This window comes from Rattus rattus, chromosome 13 (genome assembly GCF_011064425.1).
Source record: "Rattus rattus isolate New Zealand chromosome 13, Rrattus_CSIRO_v1, whole genome shotgun sequence".
Lineage (NCBI taxonomy): Eukaryota > Metazoa > Chordata > Mammalia > Rodentia > Muridae > Rattus > Rattus rattus.
Window position 1 is genome coordinate 73,682,062 of NC_046166.1, and position 10,878 is coordinate 73,692,939.

The window sequence follows — 10,878 nt, forward strand, 5'->3', positions numbered from 1 at the left end:
GAGTAACGTAATTAAATTTCTCAATAACGTAAGTTTAGTCCAATGCATTCAGCCCAAGAGCCCTAAGTATACAGGCTTTATTTTTAGGATTATCATGAAAACCTCATTATTAAGTTAATCATCTGATGTGCACATGACCCAGCTCTACAGCTGTGTGCTCCATAGGTGTTCTTCAAGCCCACCCAGGATGAAGACAACGTTGCAGAACTGGTGCGAACCTCTCCTTCAGAGGTTTCTGTTTCTGGTGATTTGCTTCCTAACAATTTTGGTGGTGTCCAGGACAGTATAGTTGACAAAACTGGGTTTGGGGACTTGTTTCAAGAGTGTAGAACCAGCTGAGCAGGAAAGTCACCACAACATGGGTTCCTGGCTCCTGAGGAGCTCCAGAAATCCCAGCCAGAGCACAGTGACTCACTGACCAACTTACATGCCCAGAAGCCATGATTTGGAGAAGTAGCTGTTCAAAGAGCAAGCATTGGGGCATAGCTGGAGCCTAGAGCCTGGTGGCTGGATCTGCCTGTTAGATAACAATCAAATTGGGTGTGAAACCATGGATGCCTGGGTGAAAGGAAGGAAATATCTGCATCAAAGGAAATTATGAGTGTGGTTACAAGGTATAAGGCCAGAGGACAGAGAGAATGGGCTTCATCATTCTTCAGTTCATTTCCACTTGACAGGAGAAATGCCTACACCAAGCCAAAATCCTTTCAGAGCTCATCCAGCCAAGGAATTCGATGCTACCCTGCTGTGGTGTGGAGGTGAAGAGTTCCTTGTCTGACACTGGGCTGACACAACAGAACAGAGAGGAGATTCTAGCCTCCAATGGTGGGTCAGGGAACTCGGTGCAAGAGTTGAACTTGCTTACAGACCTCTGTTTACTTTTGAGTGTGTTGGCCGAAGCTTTTGTTCAAGCTCACATTCTTCTACTTGTAACCATCTCTTCCACAAAGAGCACCCTGACCACCCTCCACCAGACATGACCGCTCTAACCATGGAAGTCTTCACTGCCTCCAGACCATTGTACATCCTGGACTCATTTCACTACGAAGCTTCTGTGTGTCATTTCTGAACTGAACTGGTCGGGGCTTTATGTGATGTGGACATTGAATCCTGTCTCCCATTCCAAAATCTCTGTGTTGAAGCCTACGACTCATCCTTACTTGGAAGCAGGGACATTAAAACTGTTTTATTTAAGATGTGATCATTAAGGAGGTCTAGATGCAACAACATTGTGTCCATCATGGTAGGGAAATGTATTCATCAATAATAGAATGCAAAGATGAAGACTGAATTCTTCAAGTCAAGGATATCAAGGTAGCCAGCTGATCTCAAGGAACCAGAACAAGGATGGATGGATTCTTGTCACTATCTACAGGAGAAGCCTTTCATCCCGGCATCCAAGAGGCAGAAGCAAGTGATCTCTGTAAGTCTGAGGCCAGCCTGGTCTACACAGTGACCAAGAAAACCAGAGTTGTATAGTGAGACCCTATTTCTAAGACAAAAAGAAAAAGGCTCACCATTCTAGAATATCAGGACGTTGTTAAAATACTGAGTGTCCATTTCATCAGTCCTGATCTCTTCATGTGGAAAGTAATTAATAACTATCGACTATACTAGAAACAATCTACTGAGAAGAAAGTAGGGAAGATGCAAAGTAAAAAGATTTCTTGTGTCTTTTAGTGAATGTTTTCACAAATCTAAATAAATCTGAGACCTTCTGTGATGAAATAAATGCAAATTTAGAACAAAGTATAAAATATGCATAATAATAGGAACCATCTCCAAGATGTGTAAAGTTCACATTTATTTTCTTAATTATTTTCACATTTAAATTCAGCCCAGAGAAAGGAAAAGCCGTTGTATTTACAAAACAGACCATTAACTATAATTACATTTATAAGGAAAATGACTTAGGTCCCACATGCCAGGTCCAAGGGCGTATTGTCAGGCACACAGAAGATGGTTTTCAGTGTGAGTGCTGCTGTTTTCTCTCCAGCTGCACAGAAGGTGAGGGGGTTAAGTATTAAGTAGCAAGCAGGCACCTAAGATGTTTGTATTACAGGCAATTATGTCTGCAGCCGAAGGGATCAAGAAACAAGACTGGTGTAGCAGATAACTGCGTTCCAAATAGAAATTGGTAGATAATTAAAAGAAGTTGAAATCCAATTTAAAAGTTCCAATCATTTGCCCTGCTTGTCATCCAACATAAATTTACGAAAAGAAAAGTCAATAAACCACTAAGTCTTCTATGATCTCCACGTAGCAGTCATACAAATGAGCTCTGTCCTTCCTTTCCTGTCTCTCAGGAACCACCTCTCCTATTCTGGTCTCAACAGTCTCCCTTCTGTGTCCCTGACCTTGATGTCATGCTCTCTGCATTTTCTGGGACAGATGCTCACCCATTGACTGGATCCCAACTGCCTCACTGTTTCAAGGAATCTGTTCTTCCCAGTTAAGACTGAGATACAGAGGACCAATCAACACGTTTCTACCTTTCTCAGCATGATAGCTTGTGACAAGAAGGAGAAAGCAGAAAACAGAAGAAGTCAAATAGGAAAGTGGAGAGAGAGAGAGAGAGAGAGAGAGAGAGAGAGAGAGAGAGAGAGAGAGAGAAAGTGAGAGAGAGGGGGAGGGAGAAAGAGAGGAAGAAAGAGGAGGAGGAAGAGGAGGAGGAAAAGGAAGAGGAAGAGAAGCAGAAGCAGTAGGAGGAGGGGGAGGGGGAGAGGGGAGGGGGAGGGGAGGGAGAGGAGAGGAAAGGAGAAGAGAAGAGTAGAGAAAGTGGGGTGGAGAAAGGAAGAAAATACAGGAAAATGGGTGTTACCCAATTCCAGCATCCAAAATGTAACCAAGGCAGTTTCCCAACTGGCTGACAGCTGAGGGCAGAGAGTTGGACATCTCTGGGGCAGATCACCACTGGGAGAGAGAAACCAGCCGGTAAACACAGGCAGAAGGTCCAAAGTGACCATTGCCAAGGTTTTGCCCCGATAGTGAATGCAGGCTTTCTCCTCTATGAACAGGAGACAATTTCTCTTCTATGCTCTCAAATTGTATATAACCATACTGCAGAGAGTTAAATGTTTATTGATTTAAATATACCCCAGACAAAAGAGAACTTAAATCTCCATCACTGTTAAATGAATTGTGAAAATTGTTTCAGATTGTCGATAGATTTTACTAGCTAATTTTCTCTTTGACAAATACCAATCGTGATCCATATGCCCTAATTTTCTAATTCAGAAAAAAAGAAATCTACTTTTTCCTTCAAGGGAGTTTACTGACAAGTTCTTAAAATATAAGAACGATGACCTTCATAATTTCTAAAAGACAAGTAAGAAAGGACACAATTCCCTTATATTTTGTCCTTGCACTTAAATTGGATTTCCTTCATGTAAAATGACCCACAGTTAGAGCGTGATTGCCACTAACATGTACCTGGGTAACCGTGATGTGTGTCAATACTTCACATGCTTCACTTGACTCTCACCACAGCTGAAGCAGCTCAGACTGACCTCTAGACACCAGACCATCTCCACATAATAGTAAACAACTTGTTCAAGCCACATACAAAGCAGAAGTAGGCCAGTAGTGTCAGGCCACAGCAAGGCTAATCCAGTGAGAGTAAATTCTGGGGACTATTTTTAAAGGTTTTATGAAGTTTTTCTACATGAGTACTGTATTTACATCATTTCTACACCTCCCCCTTCTCCATTAATTCCTTCCTGTCTGCCCAACACTGTCTCAAGCTCATAGCCTCTTCTTCATTGTTAAATATATATGTATAACTAATAAGATAAATATGTAGGTATGTGTAACCTACTAAGTCTGCTCACATGTATGTGCATGTGCTTAAACACCAACCACTTGAGATCAAATCACCTATAAGGGGTGTCCTCGAAGAAGACATTCTCCCTCTTGGCAGCCAATGATAGCCAGTAGCCCTTCATTTAGGGGTGAGGTCTTGTGAGAGCTTCCTCATCTGTGTTGGCAGTGTCACTCTTCAGGTCTTGTTTGGGTGGCTATATTCATCTTGCACATGTATTTAGTTAGTGAGAAACTCTTTAAAAATTCTGGTAAATTTTTAAAACCGATGGATCTTGGATTACGGTCTCAAGTCAAAAGGTAAAGCTCAGTTAGATTGGAATCTCTTATCTCTGTGGTGTGTGTGTATGTGTGTGTGTGTGTGTGTGTGTGTGTGTGTATTTTTGTGTGCATGTGTGCATGAGTATGTGTGCATGAGTATGTGTGCATAAGTATGTGTGAATGTGTATGCATATGGGCTTGTATGTGCGTGTGTGCATGTGTGCACATGTATATGTGCATGTGTATGTGTGCATGTGTGTACATGGTAAAAGTGAAAGGGTGGAAGTAGAGATGGTTCCATGACAATGGGAAGGGAAGGGGGTGTAATTACAGGGAAACTGTGTAAGATAAAAGGGGGCATATAATTGAGGAACAGAAAGTCTTCAGAAGAAGTCACTGTGAAATGGGGCAGACAGACAGGAGCCTAAGAGCACAGTGCATGAGCACATATGTATGAAAATGTCACAGTGTAGCATAATACATTTTCTAACAAGAAACATTAAAAATAGGAAATATGGAGGGAAGCTCACATCTGCTGGTTTTCTGTCTCTAGCTTCTTTCAATCTTGTTGTGGTTTAGTTCATGGGTCTTTCCTCTTTACTTTCTTTCCTAGTATTCTACCATTACTATCTTTCCCTCTGGTTAATGGGGCTGCTTTCTCAACCTCCTTTTCAGAGAGCCCAGAGGTAGTGGTTGCTCAGTGGGTAAGAGTGCTTGCTATGCACACCTAGGAACCTGAGTTCAAATCCCCAGCACTTGCGTAAAAGCTGGGCGTGGCCATACACTCCTGCAACCTCAGCACTGGGAGGGAGAGTCAGGTAGATGCCAGGAGCTCATGGGACTAACCTGCTTGCCCCGGATTCAGTGGGAGACCCTGTTCCATGGTTACAAGGCAGAGGGTAATGGAGAAGGATGCAGAAGTCGTCCTCTGAAGCCCCATGTGCACACAACTGTGCACACAACTGTGCACGTACACATTAAATTCATATGACAGATACAGTACTAACACATAGAAGCATGGAGACTTTGTGCCTCACGTTTCAGTTTTCTTTAATACAATGACTGTTTCTTCTCTTAAGGTGAACAGAAGACAGACCCCAGGTTCCCTAGTGCTTTTATTTTGAATCCTAGAGAGTCCTACTTACTGTTCTGTAACATCCATTCTTAAGACAGATTTTTGTGAACTCTGAAAGCAGTAGCAACCCATGGCTATACATGTGGCTTCCCCTGAAATGTGTGTTCTACATACTGCTTATCTCAGTCAGGTACATAGCTCTTCCCCCTTTCATGGTAGATGTGAGGTGCACTTGGACAACTCATGTGTTCGTGCACTCAGTTTTACAAGGAAGAGAACAGTTGAGAAAAAAAAAAGATGAGTATGGAATACAAGAGTCGTCCATAAAGGGACCACAGAGGGAGGAGAGAAAGAGGCAGAAGCAAGGCTATGCACGGTATGTGTGTGTCTCTGTGTATGTCTGTCTGTCTGTGTGCATGTTTGTCTGTCTGTCTATCTGTCTGTCTCTGTGTCTCTGTGTATGTCTGTCTGTGTGCATGTCTGTCTGTGTGTATGTCTGTCTGTCTGTCTCTGTGTCTGTCTGTCTGTGTGTGTCTCTGTGTGTGTGTCTCTCTGTGTGTGTCTCTGTGTGTGTCTGTCTGTCTGTGTGTATGTCTGTGTGTATGTCTGTCTCTGTGTATGTCTGTGTGTATGTCTGTCTCTGTGTCTGTCTGTCTGTGTGTATGTCTGTGTGTATGTCTGTCTGTGTGTATGTCTGTCTGTGTGTATGTCTGTATATCTGTCTCTGTGTCTGTCTGTCTGTGTGTATGTCTGTATATCTGTCTCTGTGTCTGTCTGTCTGTCTGTATGTCTGTCTCTGTGTGTCTGTCTCTCTGTGTGTGTCTCTCTGTGTGTCTGTCTGTCTCTGTGTGTGTCTGTGTGTGTTTCTGTGTGTCTGTGAGTGTGTGTCTGTCTGTGTGTGTCTGTGTGTGTGTGTCTGTGTGTGTGTGTTTCTGTGTGTGTGTGGTGTGTGTGTCTGTCTGTCTGTGTGTCTGTGTGTGTGTCTGTGTGTGTCTTTGTGTGTCTGTGTGTGTTTGTGTGTGGTGTGTATATGTAGACAGATGCGGAGGGGCAGGAAGGGGAGGAGAGAGAAGCAGAGCAGAGCTGGAGACTCTGGTTTCTACACTACAGAAGAACCCACCCCCCCATGCTTTTACCGAGCAGGTTCACTCCACAGAGTGCCTGCTTCTCCACACCACCAGAGCTCATTACAAACTGCTGCTGGCCTCTGCTGTGCTGACTAAACTACCCTGCACTCACCCGTGTGAAATCTGGGCTTCCAGCTTCTGTCAGAATGACAGTGGAGGACAGGGACTTAAGACATCGGCTGCCTCACTGGTCTCTTGGAAATATGAGCCTAACTAAACAGGAGGAGGCTCTGCTGTTTTGTTTTCTTTGGAGACAGACACTTTCCTCCCTCCCATTGTTCCCAAATGCCTGAAACTAGGATCTCTCTCTCTCTCTCTCTCTCTCTCTCTCTCTCTCTCTCTCTCTCACACACACACACACACACACACACACACACACACACACACATTGATTTCAAGGCACATTACAAATTCCCTATGTACTCCCTACCCTGACAGAGATTTTAATTCTAGAAGACAATAGTTGAATATTTTAACCATCTAGAATTCAGACAATTAAATACACTCCCATCCAGGTCTGCTTCCAGGTCGTATTGGGCGTCACAGTCTCTGGAACTGAAGTTACAGTTGGCTGGAAGCCATCATGTGGGTGCTGGGATTCGAACCCAGATACCCTGAGAGAGCAGCCAGCTCACTCAATGCTGTAGCTTCTGCTCCACACCAGTAAAGCAACGAAACCCTGAAGGAGCGGTGACCTCAAGGGTTACCCTAGCCTGTGGCTTTGGCATGGCTTCCTTGTAAGAGTCAGGGCTCACTTTTTCCTTTGTTTTGACTTTATCCCCTTCGCAAGCAGTAATTATCCCTGTGGAAGGCAGGGACGACTGTCTAAGTCACATGGCACATATAAGTGGAAGCTGTAATTTAGGAGTAAGGCTTGCTTCTCCGTTCCAGGAGGGAAATGCTGCAAGTGGAACAGTTGAAAGATCCTGGGATTTCCCTGTTGAAGACCTCAAACTGTCCCAGGGAGACATCCTGAGATGCTGTCTAAAGTCAGAATCTCAGACATCCAGGAAAGGACCTTTCCGTTTGACTGGTTCTATAAAGACACGCTATACAGAGGATATGATCGTTTTTCTCTTCATTTGGAATTCCTACGGTAAAATTTACATTGACTTATGAGCCACAAAAAACGCTCTTTAATATAACCTTCCTCTACCCAATCTACCCATCCAAGGTCAACTATGTAGTAAGCATGAAACAGACATGACCATTTCTCTACATGAATGATACATTCTTTCCCCACCTCTCCGGTATAAACCTTTCCAGGGAAAACCTCACATGCTTCTGCTCAGGGCTTTAACAATTCTAGTGTATTTTCACTGGATGTATTCCATTTTGAAACCTTTTAATTTTTTGTGGTCCCCCAAAACACACATATGTGTGTAAATATTGACTCATCAGTGGGGCTACGAGGCCCGGGTCCCTGACGTCTACGGGCTATCCGCACATTCTGCCTGTGTTATGCTGATGTCGCTCACTGTGCCGAGTGTCAGTCAAAAGCTAGTCCACATGCTCTCTCATCAAGATGGGTCTTTGACATTTCAAATTTGTACCATTAGTATTTTGAAAGCATCAACTGCAGGTGACAAGTCTTCCTGATAAGTTGCTTCCTATTGGCCCAAAACATCAACTTACTCCAATCAATTTTTTTTCAGTGCTAACTCACTTAGCATGCTCATATCTAGGACTCTCTCCCTGACTGGATACACTCGCTGTAGAATTTTTTTATACCTCTGTACCAAAGAGCTAAGGTAGACCTGGAGAGAGAGAAGTGATGAATACCATGGTCACCTCAGACACAACCCTCAATGTCCAGTAAAAGAGAAAGAATCTTCTGGCGTATGCCCAAGAACAGAGTCATTCAGACATGGATGACCCACAGCCTGTGCCACAGTCCTCCACAGTTTCAGTTATAAGCACTGTGTTATCATAACTGAAAAAAACCATAGTGGTCAGGGGTGACAGATGCTGCCCATAAAATTCTATCATGATATAACCTGATGTAACTCCACTCCAATGCTGCTGGGATTCATCCACAGCATATTTATCTTCTGTATGGCTTTCTGGCTTTCGTTAAAGATGTCTGAGGGAATCAGTGGGTAAAGGCACCTGCTACCAAGCCTGACCACATGCGTGTGTGGTCCCTGGAACCTACATGGTAGAGAGAGAAAAGCAATTTCCAAATAATTGTCCTCTCACCTCTATACATGTGTTCTCTCTCTCTCTCTCTCTCTCTCTCTCTCTCTCTCTCTCACTCTCTCTCTCATACATACACACACACATTAAAATAATAAATTTTAAAAATTTACTAAGGTTAATATAAGGAATAATTGTGATGATCCTTCTACAACCCACACACACTTCAAGTTTCAAACTATGCTTCCTCTTGTAGGGAGTATAGTCTACAGTGGGCCCTGAGCATGAATCAACTTCAGGCAAATGCCACAGACTCCTGGAGGCTGAGTCAGACCAGTTCCACCCAAACCATGTTGCCACCACATCATGGGAAAGTTGTGTGACAAATTAGGATCTTGCTGCCCCTGTGTGCACACATAGAGAGCTTGCACACCTGTCATGTGCACAGTGCTGCACACAGATGTATGAAGTGTGCACAGCGCTGCCTGGGGAAGTATAAAGTGTAGATAACCACAGCCCTGCAGCCCTGCTACACTATGTGGCTTCACCTTCTTGGTTCACCCATCCTTTGTGTCACTGTGCATTGTGTTGCTGTACTAAGCACAATCCTTCTGTGCTGGCTTGAAGGGGAAGGACTTCCCATAAGCTTAGATACTGGAATACTTGGACCTCACCTAGTGGTAGCATCTAGGGAGGGTCAGGAGATGCAGCTGTGCTGGAAAAGCATATCATTGGTGATGGACGTTTCAGGGATGGATGGTCTTGGAAGAGGTCAAAGCCTCTTGCAATTCACAGTTCCTGGTCTCTGCTTTGTGCTTTTCAGTTCGAGATGTGAGCCCCCAGCCATTAGTTTTCAGGTACACCTGCTGCTGTGCCGTCCACACCACATGGACCTTAATTCTCTGGAACCATGATACAAATAAACTTGACTCTCTAAGTTGCTTTGGTCATGGTCATAGCAATAGAAGGGTAGCTAACATATTTTCATCCTGCCCTCTTCACAACTGTGATCTTTCCCTGTGCCGTTCACTGCGTTCTTCCTGGTGTGTAGATGGGTACTTATTTCAGACTTTCTCCATTCTTCATGATTTGGTCTCAGTCAGTCCTCCACTGTGCTTCCCCTGACATGACCATATGTCTTGTATGTTTTACTGATGTTGGCCTTTGGCATCTCAAGAGAGAGGCTGGTCCCGTTGATATCTTGCTCTGCAACTAACTAGCTTGACTCGGTCTCTTCTTATCCAGCATCTCCTGCAGTTGGATGCTAACTACAGTTGATAAGGTCAATGTGGACCTTCTAGAACATTTGCCAAATGTCTGGCTAAAATCTGACTGAGCCCCAACTCATGGAATTGTACTATTGAAACAGGAGGTAACAGAGTAGACCCCCTTGGGTACAAGTGCAAGTGTCATGCCCTGATTCACTAGTGCCATTTGGAACAGAACATGTGCTTGGCTTGCAGTGATAGCAGCTGAAAACTGTGAAGATCTTAGAAAGGCACTAGAGGGAGTCTGAGTATGATATTTCCAGAAAAAAAGGAAGCAGGAGAGCCACTAACATAGAAAACATAGAGACATGTGCATGGAAATTACAGTCTCGGGAACTTGACTGCCTGGGATGGTCTTCACCCACAACGAGTCCGTCGGCAAAGACTAAAATCGTTGGCTAATTTCTCAGATTCCCAAGTCTCAGGAAAATAAAAAATGGGTCAAAAGGTACGCAAAGAAGCAGAGACTCAAGGCTCAAACGAGCGTGTACGGTTACTACTATCCAGAGACAACCCCACAGAAGCAGATATCTGTTAATGAGCTGACAAAGAATCCGAGCCTTATCATAACAGGTCAAAGAGCTTAAACAGAACACGAACTAGCAATTTTAAAAGCCGGGAAAACAATGCACGAAAAGAAGAGAATGCCAACAAAGAAAAATAAATCATAAGAAAAAGAAGAATACAATACCTGGATAAAATATCACGATCAGGGTGCAGTGCAGACAAGTCAAACAGGAAAAAGAGAGAATTAACTCATTCCATCTAAATTATTGAGTCAGAATAGCAAAAAGAAGCACAAAAGTGAAAGGCACTCGGGGTCACTTAGGATCCCATTGGATGGTGGGTGGATAGATGTGCACTGTGGGCATCTCAGAGCTTCCCACTGAGAGAAAGTGAGAGAGGGCAGAGAGATGATGTGAAGAGGTCATGGCTACAAGTGATCCAGACCCGAGGAGCTGCACATTCAGATTCAAGAAACTCGGCAGACCCAGCAGCACGATCCCAGAGTGGCTCGCACGTTCACATCATGGTGTCAAAAGTCAAAGACAAAGGGAGAACTTGGAGAGCAGTGAGGAGAGATGAGCTGCTCCCCAGATGGGGACTCCACAAGATCCTCTAAGGACTTAGCGCACACAGAACAGGTCAGAGGAGAGGGGGATAATTAGGTCCAAAACTCTGAGTGGAAAGC